This window comes from Podarcis bocagei, assembly GCF_964188305.1.
Source record: "Podarcis bocagei genome assembly, chromosome: 3".
NCBI classification, from domain to species: Eukaryota; Metazoa; Chordata; class Lepidosauria; order Squamata; family Lacertidae; genus Podarcis; species Podarcis bocagei.
The window spans coordinates 6,292,569-6,310,208 of record NC_138127.1 but is presented as its reverse complement, the minus strand read 5'-3'; the positions used below and the strand labels follow the sequence as shown (position 1 = coordinate 6,310,208).

The 17,640-nt window shown below is 40.4% G+C and overlaps 1 protein-coding gene and 1 long non-coding RNA gene across 3 annotated transcripts in view; one reads left to right on the top strand and one right to left on the bottom strand.

The window, feature by feature from the left end:
* KLHL29 (kelch like family member 29) overlaps positions 1–17,640 on the bottom strand; it is a 431,347-nt gene that overhangs the window by 366,421 nt on the left and 47,286 nt on the right. Inside the window, exon 2 of the mRNA XM_081189071.1 lies at positions 5,373–5,473. The gene's annotated coding sequence lies outside the window, so the exon portion shown is untranslated. The remainder of the gene's footprint in view (positions 1–5,372; positions 5,474–17,640) is intronic.
* On the top strand, positions 3,588–10,198 carry LOC308584529. 2 transcript variants are annotated; one of them, XR_014006890.1, is made up of 3 exons: positions 3,588–3,729; positions 6,472–6,536; positions 9,184–10,198. It is a non-coding gene; the product is annotated as an uncharacterized lncRNA (long non-coding RNA). The 2 variants fall into 2 exon arrangements; XR_014006891.1 differs by lacking the exon at positions 3,588–3,729 and adding an exon at positions 4,556–4,895.

Below are 17,640 nucleotides of genomic sequence, written 5' to 3'. Positions count from 1 at the left end.
GATCAGTTTCCTCAATAGGCAACCCCTGGGAAGCCTCATGCAAGAGCAGGATATGGATATACCATATTTTTCTGTCTATAATATGCCCCCATGTATAAGATGCCCCCTATTTTTGGGGACTCCAATTTAAGAAAATGGGAGGGGGGAAATCTATCTGTGTATAAGACGCGCCCCCAAATTTTGGACATTATTTTTAGGAGGGAAACCTAGTCTTATACATGGGGAAATGTGGTAATTTAAAAATCAGTGGTACAGCATATATGCTTGGTATGCAAATAATTCCACACTCAAATTCACACATCCTTGCTTTATGTTTTTAAGCTCAGGTAAAAGGGCTGAAATGAATCTCAACTGAAAGCCTTGAAGGGAGATAGGACTGCCTCACCAAGTCTGACTATAAGGCAGTTTCATATTTTCATAAAAATTGCTTTCCTTGGAAAAAAGTGTTTGCTTTCCTTTGAAGGTTTTCATAACACACAATGCAGTGTTTACATATAAGAGTACAGAAAGTCACAGAGTACTGTTCCCACAAAAATTCCATTAATAGCTCAGTAAGGAAAGTGTCTGGTGTGTGGTGCTGAATATGTATAAGTTATTTCTAATCCCAAAACAAGACCAAAAGTTTCTGAAATAGCTCATGGGAATAATAGACTGTTTAGTAATACGAACAGAGTAAATCTCATTTCTGATCCCTTCTAGCTGAAGGCATAGTTCTCACTGCTACCTCAAAGTAATTCATGTTTTATTATTAACTTTTAGAATCTCAATTTGTTTTGTTTGTAATAACAGTTATTTTGATAGTTTGGGGGAAATCTCAACATCGTTGGGAAAGAGAGCACATGGGCACGCTGACCTTTAAAGCAATGCTCTTTTTGACATTACAATTTATTTTCTAGTGACATGAGATAATCTCTTTAGTTTCAGTTGGGGGGGAGAAGGAGGGGGCAGTGTTCCAGTAAAAAGCGCACACTGATCAATAATGTTTTCTTAAAATATATTAGCTTTAATTGAAATCATTTTTCACCAGGAGTTTCAGGCTGCACACTAAATGAGATACTGCAGAGTATTTCTATGAAAGTATGATCTGTCTTTTTTGAAGTAGCTTCAAAAAGCCTGTCAAATGTGTACAACAGTTGCTTGACAGCTCAAATAAAGGAAATGAAATAATCTATGGGCTAGTTCACACAACATTGATCCAGCCAAGGATAGTCTCCGAGTCACAGCAGACTGAGCCGAAGCTTCTCCCATAAAAACGTAACAGATGACTCAGGCACTTCATTTAAGACTTGGTTCACATGACACCTCCTTTTTTGGGGAATCATAAGAGGTGGAAGGCATACTGCATCAGTCAAAAAAGCAGGTATACACACTGAATATATGGCTTACAGTGGGACACGGGTGGCGCTGTGGGTTAAACCACAGAGCCTAGGGCTTGCTGATCAGAAGGTCGCGGTTCGAATCCCCGCAAAGGGGTGAGCTCCCGTTGCTCAGTCCCTGCTCCTGCCAACCTAGCAGTTCGAAAGCACGGAGTGCAAGTAGATAAATAGGTACCGCTCCAGCCGGAAGGTAAACGGCGTTTCCGTGCACTGCTCTGGTTCGCCAGAAGCAGCTTAGTCATGCTGACCACATGACCCAGAAGCTGTAAGACGGCTCCCTCAGCCAGAGTCGTCCATGGTCAGGGGTCCCTTTACCTTTACTATATGGCTCACACATTGCCTGGCTTCCGTATCTATGCACATGATCATCCTCTCAGTCAGGCAAGTTTAAACAATAGGCAGCAGAGATTGCAAACATCTATAGGAGGATGGAAACTGTTCAGAGGGTATTTAGCCTTTCCTGGTGAAAAGAATGCAGAAGTGTGGCTTGTCTCCACCATTCTAAGCAGTTTAGACAAGCACTGTGTCAGCTTAATAACCAGAGAGATGAATGAGCCTTTGCCTGAGAACACAGCCTGTTGGCTGCTTCCTTTGACATGAACCTGAATGCAATATGGGAATCTCTAATGTCAAAGAGAACAACAACTACCAGACTTTTAGAATACATCTGAAGGCAGCCCTGCTTAGGGAAGCTTTTAATGTTTGATGTATTGCAGTATTTTAATATTTTTTTGGAAGCCACCCAGAGTGGCTGGGGAAGCCCAGCCAGATGGGCGGGGTATAAATAATACATTATATTATTATTATTATTATTATTATTATTATTATTATTATTATTATTATTATTATTATTATTATTATTATTATTTAATTACCCATCCTTTCTATTTCATCTGAACCAGGAAGCACAAGAAACTATCCAAAACCAACTCTCAAGCTGTTTAGAATCCTGACTTGTTCAGAGGTTGGTAGCCATCGTTTCTTATTTTGGACAAAAACAGGAAACTGTTATAGACTTACTGGTTGAATCAGATCTCAAAAGGGAGCAGGAATGGGGCTACATGTGGGTCATTCATAGTTCTACTGAGATAGTCTGAATGGTACTAAGTGTGCATTTTCCTCCATTCTTTCCTGAAAAGAGGAAGGAGACAGGAACTCTTGCTGAGGGACCTCTCCACTAAGCTGTATCTCCTCTTCCTCCAGGGCAGGCATCCCCAAACTCGGCCCTCCAGATGTTTTGGGACTACAACTCCCATCATCCCTAGCTAACAGGAACAGTGGTCAGGGGTGACAGGAACTGTAGTCCCAAAACATCTGGAGGGCTGAGTTTGGGGGTGCCTGCTCCAGGGAAACACTACAACAGCTCTGATTGGCTGGTGGGGATTTTGGTGCACCAGTTTGATAGCTATTGTGCAGCGTGATTCTAGACAGATTCACAAAAAGTCTATGGGGCTTACCAGTGCTTTTCTTCTTCTTTTTTTTAAAGAAAAAGAGGTGCCAGAACTGAGTTCCTGCTGAAAAAGGAAAGCTTTTTGGCCTACTCCCCAATAATTGTTTCAGGTTCATAGTCTCAGAGGAACAGTTGCAGGAACACAGTGAAGCTAAGTAGACTAAAAGTTGCTTCGATGATATAGAAGTACTAGGAATGACGATTTTCTAAAGGTCGAAGTGTTGGACACCCCACACGGCTCCTTCTAGCCCCTTTAATACAATTCAGGAAAAAGGAGAGATGTGCTCAAGCCTCTTTGAGATCAGTGGGGCTTCAATGTACAGTTAAGCTCTTTAAATCTCATGGTGTTCAACGGGGATTTAGTACACCAGTCATTTTCTGGATTGCACTGATGGTTAAATAGAGTTCACTCTTTTAGGGAGACTGCTCTTTTTTTTTTAAAGGGTTAGTGCATGTGCTAGATAAAACTTGGAAAGAATTTGGCAAAATGCCTGTGAAAGAAGGTGAGAAATGAGGTTGTTATGCTAGCAGCACAGATGGACTGGAAGACATATGGGAAAGGTAGCTTTTTAAAGTTATTTTCCTCAAAAACAAAGGATCTTTTATTAGCATAAAAGCTTTTAAAGTAAGGAAGGGGGGAAAATTAAAGATTTAAAACACACACACACACCCTAAAATCATACCAAACGTGGGGGGGGGGACCCTTGAGAGCTTATTTTCCACTCATTATTCTTTCTGGCTTTTGTGAAAGCATGTTACATTTGCAAATAATGACGTGTTTCTAATATCTGTTCCCAAGATCTGGTTCTACTCCTAATACTTGAGTGCGCAGAATCAAGGCATCTTAGCAACCTTACTGTATCTCACCTTTGATTTTCAAGCAGCAATTTAGATTCCCAAAAGGTAATTTTGATAAAAGCATCTCATTTTGTTGCACAATATTATACACCATTTTTTTTAAGAAAAGAAAAGCTGGACAGAGATAATGGGAATCCCAACCAAATAAATGTTCTTTTTGCACCACTTAAGAGAGAGAACGTTAAAACAGACACTTTGCAGAAGTTAGAAGCCTTCCTGTAACACCTTTTTCTTCCAAGTGTTTTTTTGCTTACTAAGCTACAAGGAAAGAGACGCACTGTTGAGACTTTCCTGAAATATGCTTTTAATAACCTCACCGATTCAATTGTTCAGTATGCAAGCCTCTTAATACTACATGGGCAATTGCTGTTTCACTGATAGCTTACTAGCTATCTCACATAACTTCCCCAAGGTAATACACAATTGCATCACAGTTTTAAGTTCCAGTACTTGTTTGTTCCTACCCTGACTATAGAATTCAGATTTCTAGCAGTGCATCGGAAACTAATGTCTACTTCAGGAAGGGGAAAGAAAAGAAGATAACTATCCTTTACTTTATATTATTGGAATAACTATACTGTTTCTGGACTGCAATTTATAAATGCTTTGCAGCGTGAATATGTTTCAGAAGCCCACACCAAGATTGTGGAAAAAGAAGAAAATGTACAAGCACTGGCAGTTGGTTTTTATCTGTATCTGGTTAATTTTAAGTCTCTTTGTTTTCAGAATTTTGTTTTTTAAAAAAGAATATTGCATCTTTTTATGCAAGCTGCTTAGATTTTTTAAAAGCACTATTTGCATCCTGCCAAATAAGTTTCTTTTATTATTATTATTACAAGGAATATAAGGTTTTTTTCCCCCAGGAACAAAAGTGGACAAAAGCAAGCATTTCCTACCATTTCAAAACAAGGTCAATTTACAGTAATGGGAAGGAAGAAATAACCTGGGCTCATACATGGCACAAACTATGACCATTAACGAAGGCATGGACAGGAGGGGATTTGCTTCCCCTCATATGTCAGTAAAGCAGTACTTGTACCAAGTACTGGAATACACTTCAGTGAATTTCGCAAGATTGGGGGATTGTGGATTTACAACTGAAACAAGCTGATATGTCTCCCCAGGCTGCAGAACTCTTGCCAGATTACTAGCCTGCTTTGAAAGCATGGTTGAAGAAGGGTTGACATCAATACTGGGAGCCCCCAAACTTGGTATGTTTAGGTTTGCAAAGCAATGAGCAGAAGAGAGGTTACCAAAACAACATCTCAGAAAAGGTGTGATATTTCCCCCCAAACAATTACAGAAGCAGATTAAATACCAATATTGTAATCCCACACCACTAACAGCAGAACGAGTAGCGCTTTTAGAGCCACTCCAAAAAATGGTTACACTAATGGAAAAAACTGCTCTGATATAAAAGTAGTAAGGTAGGCATTGTTGCCTCGCAACAAACCAATTGATGCAGCAGTTTAGCGAGCAGATTAGCTACAGCAAGAGAGTGTGCATCTTTGTATATCGTCGCAAGTCACCCAAGATACAGCTTCGTGTGCATCAGTCTTTAGCAGGCATGGTGAACTAAGTAACGTGACAAGCAGCCATAAATTCAGAAGTTGGCACCATTTAAAAGGCACATTTGTGACAAAACAGAATACACTCTGCTTTAAAAAAGGGGGGGGGGGAAAGCTTACCTTACAGTTCCCTGAATCTGTATTTAAATCAATCTCTTGCAATCAGAAGTAACCACAAGATTCCAACTCCTTAAAGCAAGGGGTCTAAGAAACCAAAGCACCTAGGAAGGGAAAAAGAAGAAAATGTAAATTTCTGAAAATGAAATTCAACTGAAATATATAAACAAATAAATTCATGTTAGCAGAAGTTTCATATACAACGCTTAATTTGAAGGACAATGATTCCCCCCACAAGAGAAACAAAAATATGTACACAGAGAGCCAAATAGTTTGTTTCGTTGCCTCCATTACTTACACAGAACTAAATCTGACAACAATGCGCCATGCTATAATATCGCTAACAACAGTATTTTTACCAAAACTTTGGGCTAGTATTTTTACCAAAACTTTGGGCTGGGTGCGTGAAATCATTCACGCATTTAGCCAGAATGGAGCAGTAAATCTTTTGCTGGATCATACCATTTTAGTACAGCGGCAGGGAGAATTCAAACAACCCTACCACCTGCAGCCTGAAATGATATAGTCCACAAAAAGCGAGGTTTAGTCTTTACTGTTTTGATTCCACTGGCAGATTTTGAGCAGGATAGCAAGCTGTTTCCTTCAAAAGGTGTAAAAACACCCTTAAAATACTACCTGAAACCCAAGGTGGTATTGAACATATGACATAGTGTTCAAGAACAGCATGAGAAGGAATCTATGCATAATAAAGGAGGAAACTATAATAATAAACTTTTGCCCTTAAGGAAACATGCTAAAGTCACAGTTCAATGGGTGATATTCACCTAATTTTTTATACAGAGTAAACCTACTGAAATTGATTAATTTGACTGGGTATACTGTCAGTAAACCTGAGTTGCAGACTGGCCATTTTTATTTTTATTTTGAGTACGGACAATTTTGGTACCCAGTTATAAAAGAACATCAAGACAGTTTTATATCCATGTGCTCTAGCTCAGATGTAATAAATGTGGAAATAATCCTAAAGACAGGAGGTGGCATGCATTCCTACAAAATGAACTGCTGCCATTACCTCAGAATCAATATAATTTTTTTTCTTTTAAAGTGAATATAACACCACATATTGATTTTGTATTTTCAGTACATCACATTTCAGCCTCGTGTAACAAAGATTTTAAAGAGACGGGAGAAAGGAGTCCTGCAAAGGTAAATGAGATACTAGATAGTTTAGTAGCTGAAACTGAGGGTCATCTCACAGTTACGCTTCTCCGACCTGTGTAGGAAAAGAAAAGCAAAATCCATATGTACAAGTGAACAAGCCACGCTTTTCACCGTGACACATGCTAGGAGACTATGTTTTGACACCTACAGTGCAGCGCTCAGGTGCAATACCAAGCCATTAACGGTGGTTAAGCTAAGCAGCAAATCAGCATCTGTTTGGCTTGGCACTGCATTTGTGGCTTCTTAAGTTTAGAGAAAAGGTAAGAAAGTAGGAGAAATGAGAGCAGTTTCTAAAATCATGCATGATGTGAAGAAAGCCAGCACTGGGAGGAATGAAGCAGTGGACTGATTCCCATGTAATGCTAAACCATAATTGTTGATCAAACCATTGCTTGTCTCACAGATGAACAAACCATGGCTCGTTCTCTCTAGTTTGTGTTGTTTTCCATTAATCACACGTAACAAAGGCAATTCAAAATACAATAAACACCAACACAATCAGCTAGTTTGTCATTTCTCGGGGGGGAAGGTACAATAGCTTAAAGTCAGAATCACTACTTTGTTGTTTAGTCGTTTAGTCGTGTCCGACTCTTTGTGACCCCATGGACCAGAGCACGCCAGGTACTCCTGTCTTCCACTGCCTCCCGCAGTTTGGTCTAACTCATGCTGGTCGCTTCGAGAACACTGTCCAACCATATCATCCTCTGTCATCCCCTTCTCCTTGTGCCCTCCATCTTTCCCAACATCAGGGTCTTTTCCAGGGAGTCTTCTCTTCTCATGAGGTGGCCAAGGTATTGGACCCTCAGCTTCACGATCTGTCCTTCCAGTGAGCACTCAGGGCTGATTTCCTTAAGAATGGATACGTTTGATCTTCTTGCAGTCCATGGGACTCTCAAGAGTCTCCTCCAGCACCATAATTCAAAAGCATCAATTCTTCGGCAATCAGCCTTCTTTATGGTCCAGCTCTCACTTCCATACATCACTACTGGGAAAACCATGGCTTTAACTATACGGACCTTTGTTGGCAAGGTGATGTCTCTGATTTATAATGCCTATTAAAAACTAATCCAATAGGTCTCTCTAGATGTTTCCATGAGTGTGAGGAGGTTGTCTTGATCAACTGTTGCTTTTCATATGGTAGAGCAGTGGATGTTGGGTGTTGTAAAGGATAAAGGACCTTGCCTCTGGCTGCCCTGACCTGGCAGGTCAATCAGCCAAAGCTGTAGACCACACCTGAGCATACCAAGAATCTATTGACAGCCCTGGTGCAGAAGGCAAACATTTAGTTCTTTCTAAGCAGGCAGTTACCAGCAAAAATATCAACATCTCCCAATGAGATTTAGCTATTATTGTATTGATTTAGCTATTATTCCTAGCAAGGCTAACAAAGCAGTTGGGTTTATCATAATATTACAAATTACTCCTATTTCTTTGAAGACTGCTGACTAAAAGCAGTACAGCTTGTCACAGTGTCACCAAAGATGTAGGAAAGTCCCTGCGGTATACTGCATCCCCTCCAACATTGGGCGCTTAATGGACTTTTTTGCTGTTTAATTGTCATTCATCCAATAATAAACATTTTTTCTTCATCAAATTATTCCCGAAAGCCTACCTCCAATAACAAAATTATACCACATAGTAACCATTCAGCATTTGTAAGAACTAGATTGTTTAGTGTGACAGCATCTTCACTTTGGAACTCCCTGCTTATTGAAATCAAGAAGGTGCCTCCAACTATACTATTTTTGGCACCTTGTAAAAACACTCTCATTTAAACAAACCTACCCAAATGCTAAGAAAGTTGAGGTAATTTTAATCAGTTTCAGTGTTTTAACTTCTAAAGTATGGTTGTGAGTTTTTCTTGATTTTTAAAATCTTTTTGTAAACCACTGCAGGTGTTTTTGTCGTTGTTGTTTACAATCAAGCAGTGTATAAATTTTATAAAAACAAACAGCAAACAAACAAATAACCCCCCCCCCGATAAATACCTAGAGAACACTAGGGGTGGTAGAATCAATATCAGCACTTATGAAAACAAGCCGTCTAAAAGAAAATGTTCCTATGCAAAAAATATGCAGACAAAAGAAAACCTTAATCGATCATCAATTGATCGTTTTATTTATACATGGCCTTTCCAAAGTCAAAACCATGCTCAAGTTGGCTTACAATATATTATTATTCCACTTATGGCCAGACAGGAACACTTTGTTTTGATAAGAATTAAGTTGTTGTTGATGTTCCAGGATTTATGTTTTAATTAGCAAAGATACACACACACACACACACACACACACACACACACACACACACACACAGTAATACCTCCGTGAACATCTGCCTTGTCTAGCGTCCATTCCAGCAAACGTCCACAGCAAACCCAGAAGTACCAGGACGGGTTACTTCCGGGTTTTCCGCTCGCGCACACACAAAGCGCAAACCACTCTGCATGCATGCGCAGACGCAGCACTTTGCCCTGCGTCCATTTCTGCTAGCAGCTGGGGCTCCAGAACGGATCCCGGTCAAAATAAGGTATGACTGTATATTATATATTTTTATAGCCTTAGAAGCTTAACATTGAGAGACAAAAGTTATTAACAATGTGGCAGGTGCATGATTTTCTGTTCTTCTACAGGGTTGCACTTTCCCTACATTACACTGAACACCGGGACTGAAAAGGAAGGACAACAGCAAGATCATATATACCACCATATATATCATATATACCACCCCTACTTCCAGCATCTATGAAATCAGTTTAACTCATTCACACTGCTGTGTAATTAGAGTGGCTGGGGAAACCCATCCAGATGGGCGGGGTATAAATAATAAATTGTTATTGTTATTGTTATAGAAATCCTTTTCTAGGGTTCGCAACAGGCCGAAAGGACTCCTAAATTGGATAAGCAAAAGAGCTAGCTGCCCATGTATTAAGCTCAACACAGGGACATTCAAGGCAGAGATTATGTGAGTAAGAAAATCAAAATTTTGTACAAGTAGAGAAGCATGGTAACTGCAACAGTTCATAATTACAGCGGCACACAAATTCTTTTGCTAGCAGCTCTTTTCTTTCCATGCACAGTTCTCTTTGGACCCAACCCCAATTCTTTTATATAAAATGGATTATATATTCCCCAAGGGCACATAAGGTGTTTCTGTGTAGTTCACATAGCAAATTTCACAAAGGCTAGGAGACTAAAGTTGGCTAACAAACACTCATTTATAGTTGGATTATTCTACCTTTTAAGAGAAATGAGAAGGAGTGGCACATATACCACACCTAAAATGTAAGGAAAAAATAAAAGAAAAATATCCTATATAAATATAATCTTGTGTAATAAAACAGCAACTGTTGCCAGGGTCATTTTTAAAAAACAAAAACAGGTGGTTTATTAAGTATGAAAAAATGTGCTATTTGCTAAATGTGCATCTTACCAATACTCATATAATATAAACTTAAGAAAACCAAGCCTATCTAATTATTTAACCTCTATTTTGTTTTACTATAAATCCTAATATTTATGTGAGATAACTCTCCATTAAGCAAGATAATATGAGCAGAAGGGGAAGCTTAAATAGTTTTTTTTTTCCTTTTTCCTTCTTGGCGTTTTTTGTTCCTTATCCTTTTTATTAAATTTTAGGCAAATAGTTTGCAAATTGTAGAGCTAAATTTGCTAATAGAATCTATGTATAAAAACTCTGTATATGCCAACTTGGCATTTATTAACAAGTTTGAAATTTAAAATAAAGTAAGATCACACTGCAATATCATTTGCCCTTCGTTTTCTCTTCTCTGCCCAAGTAGAGACCGGCTCAAGCTAGATGAGCATTATTGCTGAAGGATAAAGCGAACTCTTCTCTGGGTATTTCAGTGCTGCACAAAGCAGTGTGAAAATCTTCTCTTCCTACTTTGGTGTATTTTAGCAATTGATGTATTACTTATACTACATAAAATACCACTGTACATTTGTAGATGGAAATGATTTACTTTTTCCCTATCTTAGAGGTGTGTGTATAACACACTATCTATGCTATTTTCTAAAAAAAAAAAAAAAAAAGTGGCAAAAAAAATCAAGGCAGCATACAACAATATGCATAGGTACAATAAAACATAAGGTAAAGGTAAAGGTACCCGTGCCCGTATGGGCCAGTCGTGTCCGACTCTAGGGTTGTGCGCCCATCTCACTTAAGAGGCCGGGGCCCAGCGCTGTCCGGAGACACTTCCGGGTCACGTGGCCAGCGTGACGAAGCTGCTCTGGTGAGCCGGCACCAGCGCAGCACACGGAAACGCCGTTTACCTTCCCGCTATAAAGCTGTGCCTATTTATCTACTTGCACTTAGGGGTGCTTTCGAACTGCTAGGTGGGCAGGAGCTGGGACTGAACGACGGGAGCTCACCCCGCCGCGGGGATTCGAACCGCCGACCATGCGATCGGCAAGCCCTAGGCGCTGAGGTTTTACCCACAGCGCCACCCGCGTCCCACAATAAAACATAAGGTATCGTAAAAAAGCAGAATAATTACACAAAATGAGTGAGTGGCTCATCTTCAGAAAATTTTAAGCAAATGGCTTTACTTTGTTAAGTAGGTCTGTTGGCATAATGAGGTCTTCAAAAGACTCCTGAAAGTTAGCAGTGAGGATACCTGCTAAATCTCTGCTGGAAGAATATTCCACATAGTGGGACTGGCAATATTAAATACTCGACTTGAAATCAGCTGGGCTTCTGTAACACTGAATACAACTAACAGTGCTGCTACAAAGGATCTCAGTGATCAAGCTTGGATGTAAAGGCTCAGGTATCCTGGACCCAAGTCTTCTGGGCTTTGTATATTAACACAAAAACCTTGAACCTCAACCAGTAACATATGGGAAACAGATATTTTCGCAGAGGTGTCAAATGCTGTCAGCTGTCGACTGTCTGCTGCCATGAGTAGTTCTGCACTTGCTGGGGCTTCCAAATCAGGCCCAAGGGAAGCTCAAACTGAGTGCATTGCAGTAATACAGTCTTGAGGTTACGAATACATGGGACTACAGTGGCCAGGCTGTCCCATTCCAAACATGGCTATATCTGGTGCACCAGGCGAAGCTGCAAAAAAGGCATTCCTAGCCACAGAGGTCACTCTTGTGTTTCTAACAACCAAGATGCATCCAAGAGCACCTCCAAGCTACATACATGCTCCTTTAGAAAGAGTGCAACCCTGTCCAGAAAAGACAGTTGGCCTATCATTCAGACATGGGAACCACCTACCCACAGAGCTTCCATCTTCTTAGGATTTAAACTACTGGGTCTCATCCAGTCCACCATTGCACTAAGGCGCTAGTCCAGGGCATACACAGCCATTCCTGATTCAGATGTTACGGCGATATGGAAATATGTGTCACCAGCATACGGATGACACTGTGCTCCAAGAATCATAATGACCATGCCCAACACCTTCATATAGATGTTAGATAACACTGGAGACAGAATAGTGCCCCGTAGAATCCCATAGCCAGGTGGCCAATGAGCATCCCCCACATGCTACTCCCTGGACATGATGACACAGGACTGGAACCTCGGTAATACAGTCAAGAGTCCTCAATACCCATGCAGAATAGTCAGCCCAGGAAAGTCTCATGGTCAATAGTAGCAAAAGCTACTGAGACACCTAGCATGAGTAACAGGGTCACACTCCCCCATCTCCTGATAAATCTCAGGGTGATCAAGGCTGATTCAGTCCCCAAACCAGCCCTCAACCCAGATGAAGTGGACCCAGCTAATCAGGGTCAACTGGGAATACTCTGCAGTTGTTCAGCAACCACCTTATCCGCTGCCTTCCCCACTGTCGAAAGTGATGCTGGCAACTGCCTGGTAGCTATTACACAGCACTTGGTCTAGGTGAGGCTTTTTGAAGAGCAAACACCACCCCTGCTTCTTAAGAGCAATGGGCACCCCCCCTCCCATCATGCAATAATTCGTTTACATACACCTGTACCAGCTTGGTCAGCCTGTTCCAACTAGCTTTAAACCAGCCAGAAAAGGCAGGTGTCCAAAGGGCACGTGGTCAGATGCATTCCTTTGATGACTGCCGTGAAATTACGGGGGGTAAATTAGCAGCTTTTATTTTTCCTTCAAAACTTTCCAACAAACACTGGGTGAAAATTGATGTTGTGATAGATGTAAAGCTTAAAAACACCAGTCTGTGTGACATATTTGGATGGAAAATTAGACACTCAGAAGTTTGGTTGTTTTCAGGCACACAGAGCTTTCAAGATTGCTGCCAACACTTTCTGACATTACTGCAAGCTATATATTTCCAAGAGTCCTAAAATCTTATTGTGTGGGGTTTTTTTTTTGGGGGGGGGTCAGATTTAAGAGAGAGAGAGACAGAGAGACTGAACAGCTTCAATAGCAAGATGTTTTAACATTAGCAATGGGGGAATCACAGATGCAAACCCAGAAACGCCCCCTTTGAAAAGCACGATGTATGTTTATTAAACAGGAGCTTGCAGTCTTACACTTTTTTGTAGGATCCCCCCCCAAAAAAAAAATCTTTGCACAGTGTGAATGAACGAATACAGTTGCCAACTGGCTAGGAAAAACAAAGAAACAGTAATAAATTCCTGAGGTTTGGCATACGGAAATTATAAAATAATTTCCAAATTCTTCCCTGTTATTTCTACATCGCTTTGAGGTGGCAAATCTGTGTCTGGGCTGTACTACTTCAGGTCACAGATTCAGGGAAACATACCTGATTTTTTTTTTTTTTTTTTTACATACAAATAAGTTCTTCTCACACAGGAAGCTTTATTTTTTTGTATGGAGAAGCATTTGGTCGTATCAACCTCCACCTGTAGCCTGACGTACAGCAAGATTTACGTTCGAATGATAACCCAGCCCAAACCCACGAGGGGGCAGCTCTAGGAGCCAGTTCATAAGACGGCAACAATGTATGTGATCCACCCAAAGTGGAGCAAATAATCTGTTTCACTGAGGGCAAGGCTTGTTGGATCTACTTTGTTTTTTACTAGTCCACCAGCCAGAGTAGGGTGCAAAAGAAATACAGTTGGAATTAAAGAACACAATACAATGTGGGCCAAAAAATTGTTTTCGGTACCAGAATTGAGACACATGAGGTACAGTCATACCTCATGTTACGTTTGCTTCATGATACGTTTTTTCAGATTGTGTCCCGTGGTGACCCGGAAGTACCGGAAAGGGTTACTTCTGGGTTTCGCCATTCTTCACCGCTCATGCATGCGCAGATGTGCAAAATGACGTCAAGCGCATGTGCAGAAGCAGTGAATGGCAACCTGCACATGCGCAGACGCCCCACTGCAGGTTGCGTTCTGCTAATGTTGCGAACGGGCCTCCGGAACGGATCCCGTTCGCAACCAGAGGTACCACTGTATTGTTCACAATCCTTCCACACAAAAGCCCACTTCTGCATAGTCCCCTCCCACATTTCAACAGTCTTAATTTAGAACAGAATGAATATGAAGGCTATCTAACTATCCCCACAGGTTTATGGCTGAGTGTGCAACCACTCATTATCAATATTGCAGTCCAATCTGTATTATAACTCTTTATGGTCACACCTACTGAATTACAACAAACTCGATTAATATAAAGTCCCAGGGTAAGGTTCACACATGCTCTAATACACACAGGTGACACAAAGAGAAATTAATAGATTTGGTCATGATCAGATTAGGATTCCATTCCCAAGGTCACAGACAAGGTGTCTCGTGGTCATTCCTATCAGACCTTGAATTAATGACAGAATTAAAATCATCATCTTCATTGATTAAGTGTTTCTCACCAAGGGAAAAAGCATGATCCTGAGAACTCTTGATGAAGCAGAGATTCATCCCATGCTACTCTTGGATGGACTCTATAAAGACACAATGCAGGTACATTAACCTGAATGACACTGAGGCAGTCTTTCTAGCAATTTGGCTTGCTTTAGTTCCACCGAAGCCTCTTCCACCTCATTTGAGCGAGTGAGCACACATTTTAAATCACGATGAGAGACTCCAATTTTCACATCTTCATGGATGCAGTGTCAAATATATTTGTAATGGGTTCATCTATTATCTGTCAGTGCTGAGCAAACTAGGTGAGAAAATAATGGTTAGTGGTACATTAGGTGGAATCCATGCCTGATGAAAATGAACACAGTGTTAATGGAGTTGTTAAGAGTTTTGTTTGTTTGCTCAATCCATGCAGCCCATCTCAAGTTCATAATTGCATCTCACATAGGAGCAGGGGGTTTAAAGAGCTAGGTCTCTTTTTTGCAACATAGCTCTTTTATTTTAGAGGCAGAAATCTGATAGATATGCTCAAACGACTGCACCATAGTAGCTTTGTTGGCAGTAAAGGTTAGTTTATAAAAACGCAGGAAGAAAGGAAAAGAAATATGAGCAATAAACGGAAGTTACCATATAAAAGCATGGAAGAGGCCCTGACAAAAAAATGCTTGATAAGGCACTATGATTTCTCAGCTCAGATTTGTTGGTGCCCAGAAAAGCACGCAGGTTCTCTGAGGATATAAAAAAAATGAAGAGGCTTCCATTTCGATATTTGTAAATCAGGAATTGCTAAATGAGGAGCATTGCAGAGGTGGAGTGGGAAATGAGAATCAACAAATAATCTAAGCTAGCATTCCTCCCTCAGACACTCACAGTTAGAAAATGGAGGCAATATTGGAGTCCTTGTGCTGGGGAAATGGTTTCCAGTTTCCTAACAGACTGATCACAGTGGGGAATTACTTCTCTGGAAACATGCACAAAAATCAGGCTGCATGACAATATTAAGCTGCCTGCACTGGACTGGATCCAAAAGTCAAAGCTAGCCACCCAACATCTGGTCCAATGAAAGAAAAGACTCAAAGCACTTCATTTGCAACATGTTTTTATGAGTCTCGTTTATTCATTATATGTGGAAGCAATGCCTTTGATCCAGTATGTGTGATATAGTCCCCACCAATACCTGCCTCCAGCTGCAGCTCTCTGGGCAACATCCTACACCATCAATGTGTCACCTGACCATTCTAGGTGGCTTTTTATTGGGTCCAGTGAGTTGCAGCACAAAGTCTGTGCGAATCCAAGCCTGTTCCTCATATTTTCTATGGAGAAAGTAGTGCCAAGAGAAAGTCCATCCCTGAGATCAAATTTTGAACCAGACTTTTACTTAGACATATATATATTATCTATTTATTTAATTCTGTGTACCTAAAAATGCTCTGGTGAGTCTCCGGATCACAAGTGTCCTATAATAAACTGCATGACTCATCACTTGACAATGGAAGAGGATATTATGCAATAAAAATAGATGTAAATTTAATGCATCTAATCTCTGATGGATGAACAGAAGTCTATCGTTTTATTTTTCCAAGTTAACATTAATGTTTAATATACTGGAGAGAACTGCTTCACAGAGTTCTACATTATTCAGTAACTTGTGCAATCATAAAGCGGCTTTGCACATCATTATTGTTCCAAGACTGTCCACTTCCTACAGAATATCTTGCTTAGGCAGCTGTGTACCTTGTAGGTAATGGACACTTTTGACACAGAAAAGTGAAGGTCCCCTAACAGTCAGTTGTCATTTCAATAGAACTCCACCCACTCTGCATCCCTCCCAGCTAGGTAACACGCAAATTATCTGTGCTGGCCTCTGCTTAATTGATAGCACACCTCTATGTCATAAACCAATTATCAGCATTTGACACAATCAGCACTTGCTAGTTTGAAAAGTAATTAAAATTTCTGAGCTGTCTCCTACAATAAAAAACACAATCTGAAGTAGCACTACTGAGAAAGTTGTTACGCTCAGCCCATCATTCCAATTCCACCTCTATCAATCACGGTAGGCCTCAGTGAATATACAGAGCCGAGGCAGATAAACAGCAATGTTTATGATGTGCAGCTGGTGGTACTTACCATTAACAGCAAAAGGAGCTTCAGTTAAATTAACATTCTTCATTCTTTCATTGCCATTTGTGGTTTGACAGATATACCTGGAGCCCATATAAATGACTCCTAGGAGCACGGATGAGCTGTCTGAATGCTATGCCATAAACTAGATCCCCTTATGGAAGCCACCACTGTAATTAAAACTCTGGAGGAGAGAGTTATGCTATTAGAGGTATTGAGTGGAGGTAGCGTGACCTACTTTAAATTTTAACAACCAGTCAACCACCAAATACTTCCATATTTACCAAACTAAAAATCCACAATGTTCTCCCCAATAAAGATAGTTCACATTTATCACCTTCTTCCATAATTTCTCTTGATGATGGGTTGAGTCGCTTAAGTATGAGTTCATCTTGTGCCCCACCCACTGAATTCCTTCCCTAAACCCTGTTTGTTCACAATGTTTTAATTTGATGGAGAAACTGCAGCAGCTGGTTCTGCTGGCAAAACATACAGCATCATTTATTCTCTTGGATCACCAAAAGTCAACTGAACTCTGCAATGTTAAAGTCTCACATAAGATTTGGTTTGGAAAATAGGAAGACTATTGTTGTATGTTCACTTGGGGCCTGAAGACAGAAGTTGTTGTTCAGAGCCAATCCGCACACTCAATAGAAGCACAGAGGAGGTTCAAAGACAAAATTACTTCAGAATTCACGCTGGGTGTTGTATGGTTAAATGTTCCCATACATTAAGAAAACCCTACACTAGGAAGACGAAGAGATGGAAAGAAAATCAAGGAAAAGTGCACTTTCCGTGTCCCAGACTAACATTGAAAAATCCTATGAAATGTTTCCTGTTCCTGAATGAGCAACATTATCTAAATTGCATAAAAGGCACATTAATTTCCATGTTCTCTCTAGAAACACATGCACTTCTGTTTTAAGCCATAGCTTTCCTTTGCTTACTACCATTAATGGTGCTTTCCATTTTCCACTCCCCAAGTATCAATCTGCAAAAAGATATGTTTGGTTAGCTTACACCACATTTGCTTGTAACTTCCATGTCCAGCACTGTATATTGGTGTGTTTCACTCCTTCAAAATATAGGATAATTCTACATACTAAAGTTTGGTTGGAATCCATCTGTCTCGGGAGACAACGCAAGAGTGCACCTTCGGGGGAGAAGCAAAAATG